At 41.3% G+C, this 19,328-nt stretch overlaps 1 long non-coding RNA gene across 4 annotated transcripts; it reads left to right on the forward strand.

Moving 5' to 3' along the window:
* Positions 1-1,951: 1,951 nt before the first annotated feature.
* Positions 1,952-18,762, forward strand: LOC120410664. 4 transcript variants are annotated; one of them, XR_005602968.1, is made up of 6 exons: positions 1,952-9,579; positions 9,715-9,885; positions 10,967-11,126; positions 11,679-11,796; positions 14,153-14,256; positions 17,769-18,762. It is a non-coding gene; the product is annotated as an uncharacterized LOC120410664 (long non-coding RNA). The 4 variants fall into 4 exon arrangements; XR_005602969.1 differs by lacking the exon at positions 11,679-11,796 and having other exon boundaries at positions 2,648-9,589; XR_005602970.1 differs by lacking the exon at positions 11,679-11,796 and having other exon boundaries at positions 2,650-9,579; positions 9,776-9,885.
* Positions 18,763-19,328: the final 566 nt, after the last annotated feature.

Here is a 19,328-nt window from a genome sequence, read left to right on the forward strand (position 1 = left end):
GTGCTGGGGAGAGGGTTTGCTATCTTCAGTGCTTTAACTGTCATCAGTAAAAGTTATTTAAATTCTAGATGGCAAAGGAATCTTAATTGGACCCCATGTGGTAAGGTCAAGTTGACTGTCACAGTCAACTGTGTAACTTGAGGGAATTATTCTCTCCAATACTTCAACTTGTCTTTCATTGCAGTTGTGTGATTCCAAGTGGCAAGGATGAGCAGCCATGCAGAAAATCTTTGACAGAATTCTTAGACTGCTTCTAAAGCCTTGCATGCTGAAGATCTATAAATGTTACTAAATTAATGAATAAAGGCAATTTCATGGAGGATTAATGATAGCAAAATGACATTATCATTCTTTTATGTTTTTATGGGAGGCAGTTACACAGAGTGAAGGAGAATATGTAATGGGCAGATGTAATTGATTAAAACCTCTGTGCAGTAAGTGGGAACTCCAGTTTGAGCTACATCCCATTAAATACTGAACTCTTGATTGCTGTTCAACAAAATCAATACAGAGCAGAAGTTGGTAGTGAATCTTGTGCCTGCAGCAGTAGTGCAGTTTGACAATAAAAATCAATGCCCAGTCTCAAAACTGAGCATTTAATAGTATTCGTGGTTTATGTCTTTTATAGATCCTTAGGTCCTTAAGGCCATATGTTAATTTACTGCCTGTGTCTGGAGCTGGGGAGGTCTGTGACTTAGAGAAATAGGGCTTTTTTTACTTGTTTTGTATCATGTATTAGTTTCTGCCACTAAAACCCATAACTGTTGCATGTGGAATTTTTGCTCAAGGCATTAACCCCTACACATCTCTAGATAAAAGACCACCAGTCAGGTAGTGAATAGGCAGGAGGAATCCTTGCACAAAACCAGGCACAATTTTCAACAGTTTATTCTTTAAAAATCAGTGTCCTGACTGTGACAATGACAAGTTCAGGATTTTTTTTTAAAGTCTGTAATAGATTTTTTATTAAAATACCATTTTCATGTAACTAACTTAATGTAGCCAATTTTTACATACCTTGTAGAAATAACAGGTCTGGAGGTTGGTTATAAATAGATCGTATGTTATCCTAGAGTAAACTATCCAACAGCAATATATGAAATAAGCAATAATTTAACTACTTCATAGTTTAATAATCAGGCATTTTATACTTTTCCTGGAGAGAAATTACATCTATCTTGATCCATCAGAAGATTTAAGAGCTGTGTGCCCTGAGCTTTCATTTCAGTATCAATTCTTCCCTTTCCCAGTACAACTCCATGCATATTTCCAAATGTTTTATAGAATAGAAATGAAACTCAGTTCTTAGTATTTCACAATATTTCTCAGAAGTTTTTATTATTAACAAGTTTATTTTTGTGTATGTATGCTGTATGTTTTGTCCTGTACTGTATTGTCTTTGTGAAGTATTTTGTATACAACAGAAAATAAGGCACATAAAGTGTACTTGAGTGCTTCAAGTCGGGTCTCACACCCTCCTGGGAAATTGAGCCTGGTGTCTTGACTTGCAGCCCTTTGACCAGTGAATAATATTTCTGCTTGACTAGTGAAGTATCAAACCCAAACTGAAATAACTGATAACTTAAAAATCTAGAACAAAGTTCATTTTTTCAAGTTGCATCAGAAATCTTACACTCATTTGGTAAGCTGCAGAGCATGCTCCAAAAAAAAGGGGGGAGAAGTTTCTGTGTCCATACATGGTAAAGAATTTATGAGAATTGTTTTGGAATTACTGCTGAATCACTCTTAAAATACTCCATAGAGACCTCTGAAAAATGTGCAGTGGTGTGAAGCAAATTAACTTCCTGCCACCAAAAGCATGTATTTTTAAAAGACAATTAATGCATGTAATTTTCCCACTATAAATTTTGCAGAGTGGCTGTAATTTTTCTTGTGAGATGGAAGTGTAGGGTTAGAGAATTAGTCTAGACATTTACCTATGGCTTATTTAACTGCAAAAACTGCAAAAGCAGTGTCTGGCAGTGTGCTAGCAGTGTGATTGTGTGGGTCACAGAATCACCAATGAGTCAGATTGGAAGGGATCACTGGGGGTCATCTGGCCCAGCCTCCCTGCTCAAACAGGATCGTCCGTGGCACAGGATTGCATCTGGGCAGTTCTTCCCAGTGGGGAAGACTCCAGACCCTCTCTGGGCAGTCTGTTCCAGTGCTCTGTCACCTGCACACTGCAGTTCTTCCTGTGTTGAGGTGGAAATTCCTGGGCATCTATTCCTGCCCATTGCCTCTTGTCCCATTCATTCTTGTCCCAGAGCCTGTTCCATTCTCTGACCCGTCCCTGCAGATATTGACACACATGGATGAGGTCCCTTCTCAATCATCTCCTCTTCAGGCTGAACAGCCCCACCTCCCTCAGCCTTTCCTCATGAGAGATGCTCCAGTCTCTTAATTATGGGATCACATCCTTGGCTGCTTTTGCTTTAATGTACTCTTAAGCAATGGCAGTAGAATTATTGCTGGTCAAAATTATACACACACCCACCCCAAAGCAAACACTGCTTGTTTTGTGTACTTACAGCAGGAAAAAAAATAGTTTCCTGATGATGTGGCTTGTTTGATTGTCCCCATTTTGGAAATGGGGCTTGTTTGTGTTTTTACTAGGCTAGCTTGTTTCTCTTCATTAATCTAAGAGAGAGTAATATCTCTCTCTTAAATTTCTGTCTTGCTTGTTCACATATCAACCTAAACAGCAATGGACCAGTCTTGCCTGTATCATCTGTCTCTTCAGAATTTGTCTGTGTAGTCTGTTCCAGTAAAGCCTGTGACAGAAGCCTATATTGATGTAGCTATGGCAAGTGGTACTTAATTCTCTCTTTATCTCTTAATCTAATCAAGTGGTACACAGTAATTCCCAAAGCATAACTGGATTATCAGCACAGTCAAGCCTCTATCCAGTCACAGTTTAAAATGAACCACTGTACAAGGCCACAGTAAAGGCACTTGATAGAGTAGGGACACTTAAAACACCTTATTATGCGGTTTTATTAATCAGGACATCTTTGAAATCACTGATGATGTTCTGATGGCTGCAGACTGAGATTTATCATGTGCAGGTATCATCTACTTCCAGCCTCAAGCTACAGCTGTTTGCTTCCTGGAAGGAGGTTTTTCTTCCTTACAGTATTTGTAAGCAACAGCTGCTTTTCACTGAGGGATGGGTAGGAGTGCTTTTTCTCCCAGTGATTTTTCGGTGTGTGGGGGTGGTTTGCTTCTATTTTGTTTGGGCTTTGTGGGTTTGGTTTCTTATATTATGTGGTCATATAGAGAAAGCCTCCAAAGGCAAGGTACTGCTGAATAGTCTGTAGCCTGGACAAAACTCTGAAGTTCATAGTCTCTCATGTTCCAACAAAGTCTTTCACTTGCCTTTTATTTATTTATTTATTTATTTAATCTCTCTCAATAGTGTTGAAGGGTTCTTATTGTTGCCATTGACTGGCTTCTGTTTAGAAAATAATTATGAATTTCGTGATTTTCAGCAGCTCCACAGTAGCAGCAGTATATAATAAATGCAGTTTTTGAAGAAAACAGTATTTCAGTGTTAGGGCTGCACTTTCATCTGGGCTAGGAGTGAGAGGTCATTGAAGAAGAAAATGAGTTTAACTGGTACCTACTAACATTTTCAGATTGCTGATTTGACTCCCATCTAATATGTGAAGTTCAGAGAGGAGTTACCTCAGCTTTAAGCATTTGCCCCAGAACAGACCATTTATACACTGCCCTGCAGTGCCGAACTTCAGCAGAGGTCAGTGCAGCGTCCAGGCTGGTTTAGCTGCAACAGTGCAGACACTCAGTGTGCACACAGTGCACATGTTCCTGTAGAAGAAAAATATGATCTAATAACCTTGTAATAGTCAGAATCGGTCGTTCAGTTTTACAAAAAGTATTTTACAAACATTCAAAGCTTCTGCAGGTACTGAAAAATCAGCTTAGTAACTGTATAATAGCAAAGTTATAATACCTACTGATTCAACACTGTTAATGAAAGCTTCCTGAAGCTTTTCCAGGAATTGCATCCAAGTACTGAGTGCCTTTAGCTCTTAAGATCTGCTCTATCCATAACACTTAGCTCTTACAGAATACTGGGTATTTTTGGCTTTGTCAGTGTGTCAAAAGTGACATTAAAACAAACTTGGAGGGCTTTTGGTGAAGATTTCAAGTAGCAGTAGCCTAACTGTGCTCTCAACAAAGTCAACATAATATGTCACTAGATGAGAATCAGTTTAATGCTTTTAAAGTTGAAGTCCATAACTGTATTAGGGTGGATGTGGTTACTTGGGTGATTGGACAGAGCTGGAGACAGTATGTGGAGCTGCAGTTTTAAATTTTTAAAGAACTTTGTATCTTTGTTAATTATATAAGTCACTGGAATGTGTTTAAGTCTATTTATCCTACAGCTTTTGGGTACTTCACCTTAATAAGCCCTACAGACATGCTAATGTTCAACTCCCATTTTAGACATGTAGTTTTAATTGTAAACTGTTCTCTTTGCTAAACAGAGAGTCTTCATTAACTTGGATTCACTAATTCCAGAGCCTGGGCAAGCTACAAGTGATAATGAGATGCAGATCCTGGCTGATAAAACATTTGTGGAGGGCTTGTTTTTCCAGACATGACTGAGTTTGTACCAGCAACATCACTGGTATCAATATCTGATCAGAAGCCTACACTGAATGATTTGCTCTCACAAAGGCTAAAATAACTTCTCTATTTCATCATGAGCACTGACAGGGGCCTTTCCTGCAGCTCTTGGGGCTGAGAAAGCCTCAGGGAAGGGTCCACCTGTTCTGACAACTGAGTGTGAAAACCAAAACCTGATGAATTCCACCTCTGAAATATGTGGTGACTCATGAAAGTGCCCTGTGCACATGGAACGGATCTGAGTGTCCTGATGACTGTCTCCTCTCCTTGGCCTGCCCAGCAGGTGCAGACAGGTTTTTTTGTGCAGAACAGCCAGCTTGCCTGGTGTGCTGTAAGGAGAAACATCTGTTCCTGAGCAGCAGAGCACACCTCAGTGTGACTTGGCTTGTGGCAGTGGCTGCTGGTGCCCCATTGCTAATGAAAGCACATCACTGTTAACAAAGATGTGAGAGAAGTGCAGGAAGGAAGAGCAGAAAACTGCTGTCTGCATGCAAAAAATGCTTTTTAATTGACTGCCATCAGTGGAGGCAGAAAGACAGGCAGATAAAAATCAGCACTTCCTGGGCACTGTTCATTCTGTTACAGTTGTTTGTCTTCACCACACATTATTATTAAGTGCTTAATCAGTATTAAATCTAATTCTGGGATGACATCTTAGAAATTGTTTTACAGCATTAGCAGCTGGAAGAATGTCCTGCCTGTTAATTACTTACATTATCTGTCTCTCAGAATACCAGCTGGCAGTCAAAATACTCTAGAATGAAACCCAGTACCCAGACAAATGTCATATTTATGCAGGTGTAGGAGCATACTGTGTAATCCCTTAAAACCAGTGCCTTCAGAAGGTGATGTAGGAACTCATTTGGGGTACCCCCTGTGCTGATATGTCTTAGGGAAATGGGAGATACCTTTTTCTGTGCACACACACATGAGATATCTAATGCTTGCAGTTTTATAATGTGCTAAGGAAAGCGCATCTAGGAAGGAGCTAAAGAGTCACCACAAGGGTAGTTACTCTAAGAATCAGTCAGCTGTCATTTCTGAAATGTGACCATCCTAGCTGATTTTGAGGAGAATATCAAGGTATTAGTTGTGAAATCTCTGTTGGGGTTCTGATGTGTGCAGGTTTGCTCCCCATTTGTCCAGCAGTGTATGAGCCCAGATTGTATTGCTGTGCTAAGCCACAGCACCCTCATTCCAGGTAGTGGGAGTGGGGACTGAGCACCAGGACTGCTTTCATTTCTGGATAAGCTGTGAATGCTGTTTTGCTGAGAAGGCAAACAAGTGAACTAAATCCATATATTTTGTCCTTTCAGTGTCCAAGCCTTTGCAATCTCATTCCCAGAGCGCCAGGTTTTGGTCTGTTCCCCCATTGATTCACTTGACTCCTTCAGTATGAATCTTCCCATGGGAGTATTGTGGGAGTTCTGCATGTCCTCATTCTTTGTTTGAGGGTGAAGCAGTGGTGGGGCCTGTGAGGTCTTGATCCAAAATGAGTCATTTGACCCCTCTCGTATTTTGTCTTGGAGAAGGGAAGGATTGCACAGACATCCTTTTAAGGAGCCACGTGCTCCAGGGTGATGAAAAGGAAGACAGAGGATAAGCTGTGGCTCTAAATACCTCAATGCAGTTTTGGGGTCTTTTTTAAGAGAAGGGCACTTGTTCTTAGGGTCTCTGCATTATTTCAGTCTGTAAATGCAACTTTCAGGTTCACACAGCTAAATATGGTTTTTCTTCTTCCCTCCTGCCAAGTTGTAATGCTTGAACAGTGGAAATACTGGGTTTTTCCCCGAGGCAAATACAATCTTGTGAAGGACAAAGTATTTGGGAAACACTGGGATGAAAAGGAAGTTTAGGAATTGCATGGCATAGTTTACAAATAAAAATCCCAAGTTGTTTTTTAATCTTACAAAGGAATGGTCTGCTCCTTCTCTCTCCCCAGTCCCACGATCTATTTACCTTTGTACTTAATTCTGTAAATATGCACTGTATTGAATCTGTTTGTTGAGAACACACAACTCAAGTTATCTTATTCAGCCTGCAAGTACTGGGGAAAATAAGTGATAGGATAATCCATGATCTGACTGAATAGAGGGCTGTTTGTAGCATCTGGCTGTCAGATTTCTGTTTGCTTGTCTCATGTGAGCATTCTGACAATTAATCAATATTGAAGTGCTGCTCTGGATGTGCAAAGGATTGGACAGAGGAAGTGCCAACATGACCATATGCCTTTTGGCAAAACTGCTGTTTGGCTTCTTTAAGTTTTATGAATTTTCAGGGTATAATCTTTTCTCAAAAAAGAAGAAACTAATAGTGAAGTGGTTTTTTTCAGGGCTGTGAGCAAGACCATTTTTGCAATCCTTGGCATACACATTCAGAAGAAAACAATAACAATGCATGTTCAGGCCATTCATTTTTATTTATGTTGACAATATACTCACAAATTTTCTACTGTTGGCAGTAAAATTCTGGCTAATGTGTGCTGCTTATTCACTGTGAAAGTCCTCCCATGCACTTCCAAGTGAAGCACTGCAATAATAAGACTGAAAATTCCTTTTTATTCACAAACCAGCCAAAAATGGGCAGTAACACTGGAAACTGTCCCAAAATTGCCCAGCTTGTTCTGGTGCTGTCAGCATCATTGCAGCCCTGCCAGTTTTTGCGTATTGCCAGTCAAATTTACTTTAGCAGTAGATGTAGAGGAAAGCTGTGTGAAACTTCCCCACCCCCCCACCAGTGTTTCGGGGTGAGTTTAAAAGGCAGCAATTCTTGGCCCCATAGTGCCTTGGCAATCCCATCCAGTTTTCCCTTTAATGTTTTCCACATATGGTTGTGAAATCCAGCGTCTGACTTCTTTTCTAAATATAGAATCATAATTATTCTTAAAATTATCGATGCAATGAGTCTTATTTTTCAATATTTTTTTCTCCTTTTGTGATATAACGAAGCATTGAGAGTTCTTGCATTGTCCATTTCCCATAGGGACTTTTGAAGACATTTTATTCTTTTTTGTTTATGTTTTACTGTTTATTGGGAAGTATCTCCTTTCTAGTTTTGAAACAGAAAGCAGAGCAGGAAAGAGCACATTCCTTTGCCAGTGGAAGAGTGGCCAGGCATGAGCAGGCTGTGCCCCACTATCAGCACAGAGTTTTTCACACAGCTGTGCCTGGTTCTTTGGTAGCAGTGGTGGAACAAAAACCAGTGGTGGTAGTAGCAAAGCAAAGGCTCAGTGGTTTCTTAGCTGCATTTTGAGAGTTTGTCTCTTACACTGCACTACCCAGCTGTAACCTCCTTGTTTGCTTCTGTGTTATTGGTGTGACCAAATGGAATTGACTTCACATGAATGGATTTGAATTTGCTCTTTGATGATGCAGGATTTTGTCTTTGAGGTGAAGAGTGGCTGAATGTAAGTCTAGATTGTGAAAAAACAAGTAAAGTGAACGAGTTTTATTTCCCCACCTCCCTGCAAATATTTGTGTTGTTTATCTAAAAAGCAGGAAAGAGCCTGTGATTTTAGTAAGATGCTTAGAATAAAATCTGGGGTTTTGAACAGCTTTCCCTGCTTTGGCAGTGCTTTCCATTGTTAAATTCACAATGACTTATTACAGAACTATTCAGAAGCAATCCTGCCAGTGCAGATTTCAGTTTTAGCGGCCCATAACACCCCAAACCACTCCACTTCTCTTGGTAAAGAAAAGAATATACAGTGTTATATCAGGGGAGAAACTGGTAAATGGCATTTGAAAGCAAACATTTTTATTCATAAAGAGAAGAAATTATACCAGTGTACAAGTAGTAGTCACAACTGATGATGTCTTTAACAAGCAGACAGTTCTTCTTGGGTAGTGGGGGGGAGATTAAAAAAATGAAGTTATTTTAAAATCACCTGGATTTTTAAAGTTGGACTCAACAGGTTCCATCCTGCTAATGTAAATGTTCTTAGGAATAACTGAAAGCATGTTTGAAAAAACAATATGTAAGGAAAGAGGCAGTTTTAAATTAGACTGGCGAAACATCCAGAATGGCATGAAGAGAAGCATTGTTGAATTTCTTATGGATTACCTTAAATTTTGGGCCTATATTCTTGCAAATTATGTATTCCATACCTGAGTATTGGAATTAATTATAGTCGTGGCAAGAAGATCTCTGGGGTTTTGTGTTGATAATCACATGCAGCCGGTGACATAAAGATCTGGAAGACTTCCAGAATTGCAGGAACAAAATAAAGCTAATATCTTACATAATTTCCTGACTAGAACTTTCCCAGACTACTGTTACCCTGCATATGGCATTTGAAAACATTACCAACAGCATTACAGAATGAAGCCCAGTACAGTTTAGTATCTGAGAGGGGATGAAGTGATTAAAGTCTAAGGATACAATGTCAGTGGAATAGTCAGAAAGGACTTGTATTCCTAAATGTTTCTATAGAAAAGTTACAGTGTTCTCTGTGTGTCTGTGACTGAAACTATTTCAAGATTTGCCACTCTTTGCCACTAACAATTTCATGCTTTTTCTGTTGGACTCTGAGCAAGAGTGATAACATAAAATAGTGAGTTTTGCATGCAGATGGAAAGGAACTGGTTTTGTAACAGATTGAGTTTTGGGAGTAGGGTGTGGGTAGAAGAAGATATGCATTGCTGGTTTAGTCTCAGACATGTGGTCAGATCCTTTTGTTTGAACCTCCCCACATTCTTCAGGATGTGAGTGGGAGTATTCTCCCATACAGAAAAACCTTAAACGACTCCTGTGACTTCTCTTACAGTGAACCTCTGATACTGCTGGTTTCTAAGAAAAGAATTTTAAATTTATGTTGAGGTAGGACAGGCATGGAGGTCTAAAGACACATGGTGAAGTACACAGTGCTTCTGAAATCTGCTGCTGAATGAAGGGTGGTGTGAACCACAGCCTGCAAGCTGCACAACGGTGAGTAAAGGTAATAGTGACAGATTAAGGCTCCAGATTAATAGGAGTTGTATGCTGCACCTTTAGCTTTCTAACATAACGGGTATGAAGTCAGGAAGATGAAACTTCTGCCATTTGGTATTTCTCTTCTGATAGAAGTGGTGGTCATAGATGCAACAGCAGAATGCAAGAGCCAGGATGTGACTTTCCTTACCAGGCATGGCCATTGCTCTGTGTGGACACCTGTATTTGTGAGAGGAATATCCAGATCCTTTGACTGGCTATGAGCTGTTCTGCCCACTGCTCATTCAGAGTTTCTCCCCTCTGGTAAGGACAATAAATTTTTTCAAGAATTTTCTTCTATAGACCTGGGAAGGCCTACTTTTTTCATTCTTTCTTTTTGTTTTAGTTTGGGTTACTTTTGCTCTCTTATGGCCTATAGAGTTGGTTGTGTTTGCTTTCATCTCTCTTCCACTTGGCAAGAAGCCAAGCCATGACTCTTGGTGTAGGGATGCAGACTTTCTGGTGAAATGGAATATCTGGTAGGATATACAGCTCTTTCCACAGCATAAATTCTTAGGAGCATGGGAAGTATAGTGAATACAGACATATGAGCACCAAGGTGCCTGTGCAGCCCTCATGCAATCCTCAGGGATTGAAACAAAGCCCATGGAATGTGTCTGGAATACCTTTCTGATCATGCTAAAGCTAGACTTCCTGTATTTAAGTGTAGACTGCCTAATAATTTATGCCCAAGTGTCTTCATAGTACTACAAGGCATCTTTTCACCAGGATTTAGTTGTGGTCAGGAATACATTAATGGATGACAACATCTTCTGTTTAATAGATGAATTTTTACTCTCTGCAACTAAACCATGAACACACAGAAGGAGAGAAGAAGCAAAAGTGCATAGCCCAGTTGAGGAAACAGTTTGCTGCTGTTATCTTTAGGAGGTTTATGCCATTTGTGAATTTAGCCTAATATACCCATTCCTTAAAAAATGCCAAACAATCACCTCCTCAACCAAATCCTAGTAGTGAGAGTGGATATATTATTTTTTTTCCCAAGCTACACGTAAACCATTGACACAACATGGTTCAATTGTAATACAGTTACAACTTGGCTGAACAAAGAGAAGTATTTTTTTCGACTTGACTGCTTAGCACACAAACTCAGAGTGATTAGCAAAGCTGAAAAAAAATGTCTTTAAGAGAAAATAAAACAGAGCAGCTTATTTAGTAGAGAAGGGAGAGGGGCGTTTTTTTATTGCAATCTCCTTAAGGGACAAAGTTGGGGAAATCCCCTAATGTTGTTAGCATGACACAAGATCTTGTGTTTGAAGACTTGCAGAAATGGATCTCATGTGATGACTAATCTCGTTTGTCTTTTCTATTCTTCTGTCACCAGAACTGTGATGTTTGAGGACAGCTGGTGTCCTCAGAGCAAAGCCATCCTGTGTTTGTTTGTTCCATTATAAGTCTAGAGACTGAGCCAGCGAGGGTGGCAGTGCAGCTAAACTTGGAGTGTGGAGCCTTGTTCCTAATGCCCTGACAACAGGACTTTCAAGGTGAGTTCTCTTATGACCTTGGGCCTCCTTGAGCTTGGGGAGAATAATTTTGTCTGAAGAGAAAGACATGCAGTGAAGTCATGTTCTTGATCCAGATGGAGGCAATGAAGCTCGGGAACCTGACTCTATGGACATCTGGGTTAGAGGCAGAGATGATTTTGGTGCTCAATATTGTTCTCCTATATTGAAAGGATGTATTTAGGTAACCTCCCACTAAAAGGTGAAATAGAAGATTTCCTTTTCCTTATTTTTAATTGAGAGAGCTCTGTGGGCACTTTTAAGCTCTGCTCCCCATATTCCTAGTGAGTTTTTTCCCTAATATTTCAGGGTTTTGTATTGAAAGTGAATTTTAACTGTTGAAGGATAATGTGGGACCTTCTGAAACTGAATAGGTAAACATATGCTGGGATTGTCTTATTTAAGACATTCCTTGTTTGCCACTAAGGAATAAAAGGAATCCAAAAAATGTATTGCACTTAGCTGTAGCTGGCCTGAATGCTAGAGGAGGTCCCATAAAGGGGCTGAAGGTATTTTATTCTATCAATTTGTCAGACTAATCACTGTCTTGTGAGAGAGGTTATTTCAGTGAAGAATGAAAGTCAGCTCTCAAGTGAGAAGGAAATGAATGATGTGAAGAGATACCTGACTCATAATTAACTCTGTTCAACAGGTGAGCGTGCAGCGTTATATAATATGGTATAAACGTAGTTTGAAGGCAGTGTACGGTGACTCACAAATTCTGCATTCTCAACCGTTATAAGGCAGTGCATGCAGTGATTCTTCTCCTCCTAGATGCTGAAATACTTTGAGTAGCAAAACCACTTTTTTTGTGTCATATCCTCCTGGTTGTTAAGTACAACTCCTGCATGTCTCCATCTCCTTCAAAAGTCTCCAGGTGGCTTAAAAAAAAAAAAAGGAATGAGAAACTGGAATATTTTGCAAGAATGTCTTGCATTCAGTGCATTTTCAGAATCCAAATTCCTGTCATATGTATTTCAGAAGCTCTTGCCAGTTGAGTCCTTCCACAGTGTGTATTTTACTGTGTTCATTGAGTTATTGTCACTGTTGCTTTTAAAAGTCTTAAGGTTATTTCATGGACAAACAAATCATGCTGAGGTCGAAGCAAGTTTAATAACACTTCTTGTTGAATTCGAAAATATAAGAGGATCATTCTGCTTGAATACTTGGCAGCTGTGAAGTGTTTTAATGAACAGAGCCTTATTTCTATATGACTATTAAAGCAAATAGTGTTGGTGAATATACATGTTTGTACAGCAAGCGCCAGTCTCTTGTGCAGACTTTTTGCACCTCTCTCTCTTTCAAGTACATTTTTTCTCATGGAATGATTTTGTAGTGCAAAGGTGCCAAGCACTAGTTAGTAAAGAGTTTTCAAGTGCAAGTGCTCACAGCTGCAAGATGTGTTCCTGTAAATTTTCTCTGGCTGTTCTAACCAGAAACCCCTTCTGTCTGTTCTCTAGCAATGCATTGGCACCAAACCCGCAGCAGCGAGTGTTACTGTGGGGTTCATCTTACAGAATGCATAGGAAGGAGGAAAAACGTACATTTTGCCTCAGCACCTGCTCACCACCACCTTTATAATTCAGGTTTGCAGGGCAGGATTTAGGATGTCCTACCCTCCAGAAACAATTCTGATCATAGTGATAGCTGAAGTTGTGCATAACTGACACGAGCAATAAATGAAGGCAGTGAGATTTTGCAAGGTAAAAGAAACAACCCACAGGAGAACTTCTTATCTCTGATTATTGCTGACAGGATAAATGTTCCAAAAAGATCAAGAGCTGTTCCATTGTAGTTTTCTTATTTCATATATTGATAGGCTTCTAAAGCACACAGCTATTAGAAAAATTGTCTACCAGTACTCAGAGTGAGGGGCTGATACAAAGCTTCCTAAGACAGTCAGGAGACAGGCAAGACAGACTGTTAGCCAGATCCTAGAAAAAATGGCTGGAATTTCTAGCCTTGAGGAAGGCAAGACAGAAATAATCTTCAGCTGAACATATAAAAAATATATCCAAAAAATTTCTTAGTATTTAGAACACAAAGGACAGTTAAGATGGTGCAGAGTTGATTATGTACATGTTTTAGAATTCATTTTGCATGAATTCTAAGCAAGGAGCTTGCCAGTTCCTGTGACAAAATATTGTAATTTATTGCTTCCCCAGATTAAATAACCAGAAGGTGTTTTTTTTGTAGATCTTTAAAATGTCTGTTGAATGTCACAGATTTCTAAATCGAAAAGGTTAAAAAAAAGCATATTGGAAGCAGACAATATTGTGCAGAACACTTGGTTTTGCTCTTCTGATCAATACATACAATTCCTTAAAATCTGCCTAATATACTGTGAAGTATCCAGGTCAATTATTTGGCACAGTTCTAAAAACATAGCACTATCCCATCCTTGATATTTTACTATGACATGTATGTTTGCTAAATTTTTTTGCCTTTCCCTTGAGTAGAACATTGGTTTGTTACATTATTTCATATATAAGAAAGTGTTAGTCCTCCGTAAGTAAAATATTTCAATAAATACAAGTTGAATTTACAAGTGAAACTGATAAGGCTGAAAAAACAGTTGCTCAAATTACATATAAACAGTGCATTATAAAGGCACTGTGAAAATGTGTGAGGCAAAATGAACAAACACTACAAAGTCAAAAGCTATGCTGTAAAGCTGAGACACCGTTTTTTCAAATGCTGCATATCGCAGAAAAACCCACTTCTCTGCATTCTTCAAAAAGTCCCTTTATTCTTTTATCCCAAAGAGAGGACATAAATTAAATCCTTGCTGAACTAATAATGCAGCCCGGAAAAAAAAAAAGCAAATTTTTGTTTAACCATTTAACATGCTCGTAGAGATTAACTCAGTCCACAGGGCCTGGGGAACTAATCTAAAAAGCCCTCTTGGGCACACTTTGGTTGGAGGGAAGAAAAACTGGCACAGCAGTAACTCCTTTGTGTCCTTTGCTGGTGAATGGCCTGTGACTCTTGTCTTTTTCTTCCTGCAGTTCTGCACTGAATTGGAAATGTTACATCCCCAGGCCCAGATATGTCTCTGATCCAAAAAGGGTGCTCAGAGGAGAGAGCTTAATGAGATTTAGTGCCTAGTCTGGTAAGTCTCCATGTGACTCCTTGCTTTGACCCCAACCTTCTAGTTATTGCTGTAAAGGAACAAACTTTATATGATCAGGAACAATGACACTGATCTCTTCTATGCTTTCTTTCTGAAAAAGAAACAAAATTAAGACCAGACAACATAATTTGGCCTCTGCTGGCACAAGACTTCTGAGCAGAATAGGAAAAACAACCTTTTGCCATCCCAGGAACAAATTATTTTGTTCTCATTAATGAAATGGCAAAATGTGGATTTGCAGCAGAGGCAGGGCAGTTGTGTTAAGGACCATTGCTCCTTAAAATGCTGGTGGGGGGATTGGGATGAGTGAGCTCTGCAGAGCAGTACCCTACAGCTCCAGTTCTGCATACTCTGCTTTCCTGGGATCCATGTCCATGGGACAGAATGGCAATGTGGGCAGAGGGATGGGAGGAGCAGTGTGTCTCCATCCTTTAATGCAGGATGCTGCCCTCAGGGCCTCCCCTCCCGCCCCGGGGCACAGAGCAGGGCTGGCTGGGCTGCTCCCTGGGCTGGGAGGATCCCGGGCTCTGTGCACTTGAAGCAGCTGGACAGGGTGACATTGAGGGGGAAGGTTGCTCAGCCAGCACCAGGGGTTTTGAGTATTTGTTTTGCTCATTTCTAAAATCAGTCCTGACTCGAAAGCTTTTTCAGCAGCTGCAGAAATCTACAGTCTTTAGCTCACAGCCCAGTCTGTCATTTTGTGTTACATCATGCACTATTCCAGGAGGCAGAGCTGCCTATGATTTCATAGCACAGTTGGTTTTCTAGCTTGATTCCTCAAGGGACCTTTAAGGGAATGGAAACCCACAAATAAAATGAAGAAATTAAAATATATTACTAACTCTAAAATGCAGCATTTATTTGGATTAAAAAAATACAAAATTGTAATGATCCTTTATACTGGATTTGATTTTGGTTCTGCAATGATTCAATAGGTTCACTAGGTTCTTGCTTCCCAGTCTCACTTTACTTTGGGAAATATTTTGTTAGAAGAGGACTTCCTCTCTGAGGGAGGTGTTACTATAGAGGGTCTCTAATTGTTTTTAACAGGTTTTACATTTTCTGGGCTATTATTGGTCTATATAAAAGTTGTGATTTGAAGTCAAAGTCCACCTTTCATCCTGAAATACCTTACTAATGGGATCATTAATTACCCCAAGTTCCCCAAGTGGAACACAAATACCAAGCTACGGAAACACAAAAATGTTTCATTTTTTAAATTCTGAAGGAACAGTCCCACTTATTCTAAGGCTTGTATATACATTGTCTGGTCTTTTTGGACTAACTAAATTTTGGTGTAAATCAAAGGGGTTCTCTCTGACATGGAGGTTTCACATACCTCTAATAAAAACAGGGGTTTTTGTGCCTAATCATGGAGCATGTGGTCTGTGCTGGAGGAAAATCCAGCCTAGTTTAGTTCCAGATGCAGCCTAACTCTGTAAAGACCTCTATAGTAGTTACTCTTTCCTCCTTTGCTGTTAAGAAAAGTGAACTATTTTAGAGTATCCCTCCCCAAACTGTTGCCTCAAGGCAGCCAAAAGTGGAATATGTTGTGCTGAGCTGATGCAGGAATGCTCTAAGTGGGAAAGAGTGCTCTAAGAGTGCTCTAAGTGGCCCTGCTGTGGGAATCAGAGAGCAATTGTTTTGCCAACATGTTCTCATGAAGATTTCGTGCCACTGTGTGCCAGTTCAGTAACTTGGTCCTCCTTTAACTTACTCCTATTCTCAAATTATGTTACTAAAAGCAAGCGTTTTTTGTCAACTCAGTTGTTAGGCCTGTTCAGGCATAGTTGTGAATAAAACTAAGTTAGCTGATAGGTCAGTTTGTGTTTTGAGAAGGACTCGGGGGTGCTGGTGGAGGAGATGCTGGACATGAGCCAGCAATGTGTGCTGGCAGCCCAGAAAACCAGTTGTGTCCTGGGCTTCATCCAAAGCACTGTGGGCAGCAGGGGAGGGAGGGGATTCTGTCCCTCTGTTCTGGTGAGACCCACCTGGAACATTGCCTCCAGCTCTGGGGCCACAGCATAGGATTGGAAACAGTCCAGAAGAGGCCACCAAGATGCCAAGATGATTTGAGGGATGGAGCACCTCTGCTATAAGAAAAGGCTGAGAGAATTGGGATTGTTCAGCCTGGAAAAGAGAAGGTTTTGGGGTGACCTAACTGTGACCTTCCAGTACCTGAAGGGAACTCTTAGGAAAGATGGAGAGAGACTTAAGAGCGTGGAGTCACAGGGCAAGGGGGAATGCTTCACATAAAGAGTAGGTTTAGATTAGATATTAGGAAAAAGCTCTATACTGTGAGGGTGGTGAGGCACTGGTACAGGCTGCCCAGAGAAGCTGTGGCTGCCCCATCCCAGAAATGTTGAAGGCCACATCGGATGGGGCTTGGAGCAACCTGGTCTAGTGGAAGGTGTCCCTGCCTATGGCAGGGGCTTGGAACAAGATGAGCTTTAAGGTCCCTTCCAATCTAGACTGTTCTATGAAATACTGCTCTGCTCCTGCTGTGAGTTGGACTCGTGCTGCGCCACAGTTCCATCACCAGCTGGGCTGTCCCGGCTGCTGTTCCGACACAACCCGCAGCAGAGTTTGGAAGGTGCCGCTGGAGCGGGGACGAGCCCCGTCCCATCCCGGCCCGTGGCGGGGCCGGTGCCGCCACCGCGCGGCCGAACCGCGTCAATGCCCAGAGGCTCCGCGTGCCAAAGCTGGTTCCTGTAAAGACCAGTTGGATTTACAGTTATTCCTCTTCTTTTTCCACCCCCCTCAGGATTTGCAGATGTTTCTGTTTCGGCTTTATGAGGTGACAAGCCAAACTGTCCAACAAAACATGGCTCATTGTCACTTACTGTTGCCCATGGCAGATGCCTGAAAAGGTCAGACCATTGCCTCCTGATAGCACAGTGAATTCTCATGTTTTAGTCCTTGAAGTTACCCGCTTTTGTCATGGAAATGTTTATGTGTAGAGAGAAAATAACATGAGTTCTCCTTACTGGAGTGCTGGTAGATGCCAGAGCGTGTCCAGAGAAGGGAAATTAAGATGGTTGAAGCGTCTGGAGCATCAGTCTTACAAGGAGCAGCTGTAAAGGCAGTAATAACTGATTGGAGAAGAGGAGGCTCAAGGGAGACCTTATCACTCAATTATCTGAAAGGAGGCTGTAGCCAGGTGGGTGTTGCTCTCTCCTCCCAAGTAACAAGCAATAAGATAAGGGCAAACAGCCTCCAGTTGTGCCAGGGAGGTTTAGATTGGCTATTAGGAAAAATGTCTTCAACAAAACAGCACTGGAACGGGCTGCTCAGGGAAGTGGAGAAGTCACCATCCCTGGGGGGATTTCAAAAATAAGTAGGTGTGGTGCTTAAGGGATATGGTTCAGTGGTGGACCTGGCAGTGCTAGGTTACCAGTTGGGCTCTCTGATCTCAAGGGTCCTTTCCAACCTTAACAGTTCTATGGTGCATGCTTGATGTTCCTCAACTCTGTTTTTGTTTCCCTATGTAGCTTATCTGGTAGTTTCTGATGGGTTTTAATCCTCACCCTTACTGAGATCAGTGCAAGCCATAACATACTAGAAGTCTTTTCATTTCTGTTGTCACCCTTACTGCCACAAGAGGAAACTCCAGAGTCTGAGGTAGGACAATATTTTAGTTGCTTTTTCCATCTGATAACTGGGAAACTGCTTAAAGGAGAGGGGGAATGGCAATGCTTCCTCCCTCTAGCTACAGTACTCTTCTATAACTCAAAATCTCTCTGCAATTACCCAACACAAATTAGTTTCTTCTCTCTCTCCCCATCTCCTGTCTTTACAACGGGATAATAATCCCTTTTCGGTTTCTTTTTTTCTGATGTTTTTTTCTTTGTTGGTTAGTGTTTTTTTTAATCATAGGATATATTCCTCGGTCACATACATCTACATCTATACATCACTTCCAGATTACTTAAATAATGTTATTAGAAAAAAATGACCAAATGGGGGAAAAAAGCAGCCTGGAAAACTTTACTCTGAACATGGAAGGAATAAAGTGGTGGGTGAAATGGCTCGGAGGAGGAGGTTTCCTGCAGAAGACAATTGATGGAGAGGAGGTGGCTGCTTTGCATGAGGTTGAAGAATTTTGGTTGGTTCCCCAGATTCTCTGAAGAACCTGATTTAAACTGCTGCTGTTCGCAGTCTGTCACTAAGAAACTGTAATCAAGTAGGGCTGAGATACTTCCCTCCCCCACGCTCTTTGTAGCTGCTGCTGTTAGGAAAAATCTTAGTTCAACTCTAGCATTGCTAAGAAAAATGCGACCTCTGAGCTGGAAGCGCCGTGCTCCTGAAGGGAACGTTCTGTAACATAGAAAGATACAATCTTTTTATATACCGCTGCTTAAACAGTGATCTGACATAGTCTGGAACTGTCCTGGCTTACACTGAGTGCAAAGTTCTGTCTGTTTGGAAGGCTTCAATGCAGTGTATTATCAAATCCAATCTGTTGCAAATAAATTTCATCTTGGTATTTTGGTGTTGGCCTTTGGGGTGGGTTTAGTGTTTGGTGGCTTTTTAAATTTTATTTTTTTGGTGGGTTTTATGTAGTGGGTTTTTTGTGTGTGTGGTTTTTTTTTTTTGGGGGGGGGCGGAGGGGAGTTGGTTGCTTTTGTGGTTGTGTGGGTTTGTTTGTTTGTTTTCTCTCCACAGAATGAAGTAAGATCCTTTCCCCTTCCTGCAGCGAGCGTGTTTTCCCTCCGTTTCGGTTGTTTCTCCTTAGGTCACGGAAGGCTGGTGGGTTTGCCCTCAGTTTAGAAAGGGATTGGTGGAACTCGCAGGTTTTTCAGCAAGCTCTGGAAAACAGCGCTTGTTACCCCATTTACCACGGCATCTCCTCCCAGCCAGGCTGCAGCTTTGGGCTGGCTTCGGAGGAACCCGCGGCTGTGGCGCTGCGCCTCAGTTCTGGAGGGCTGGAGCTCCTCGGCCGTTCGCCCTTTGTCGTGGGCGCCACCGTCCCCGCCGTGACCCCTCAGCCCTCCCGCCGTGTCCCCTCAGAGTCCCCGCCCTGTCGCCCGGTGCCCCCTCAGCGCGGGGCG

This window comes from Corvus cornix, chromosome 12 (genome assembly GCF_000738735.6).
Source record: "Corvus cornix cornix isolate S_Up_H32 chromosome 12, ASM73873v5, whole genome shotgun sequence".
In the NCBI taxonomy this organism is placed as follows: Eukaryota; Metazoa; Chordata; class Aves; order Passeriformes; family Corvidae; genus Corvus; species Corvus cornix.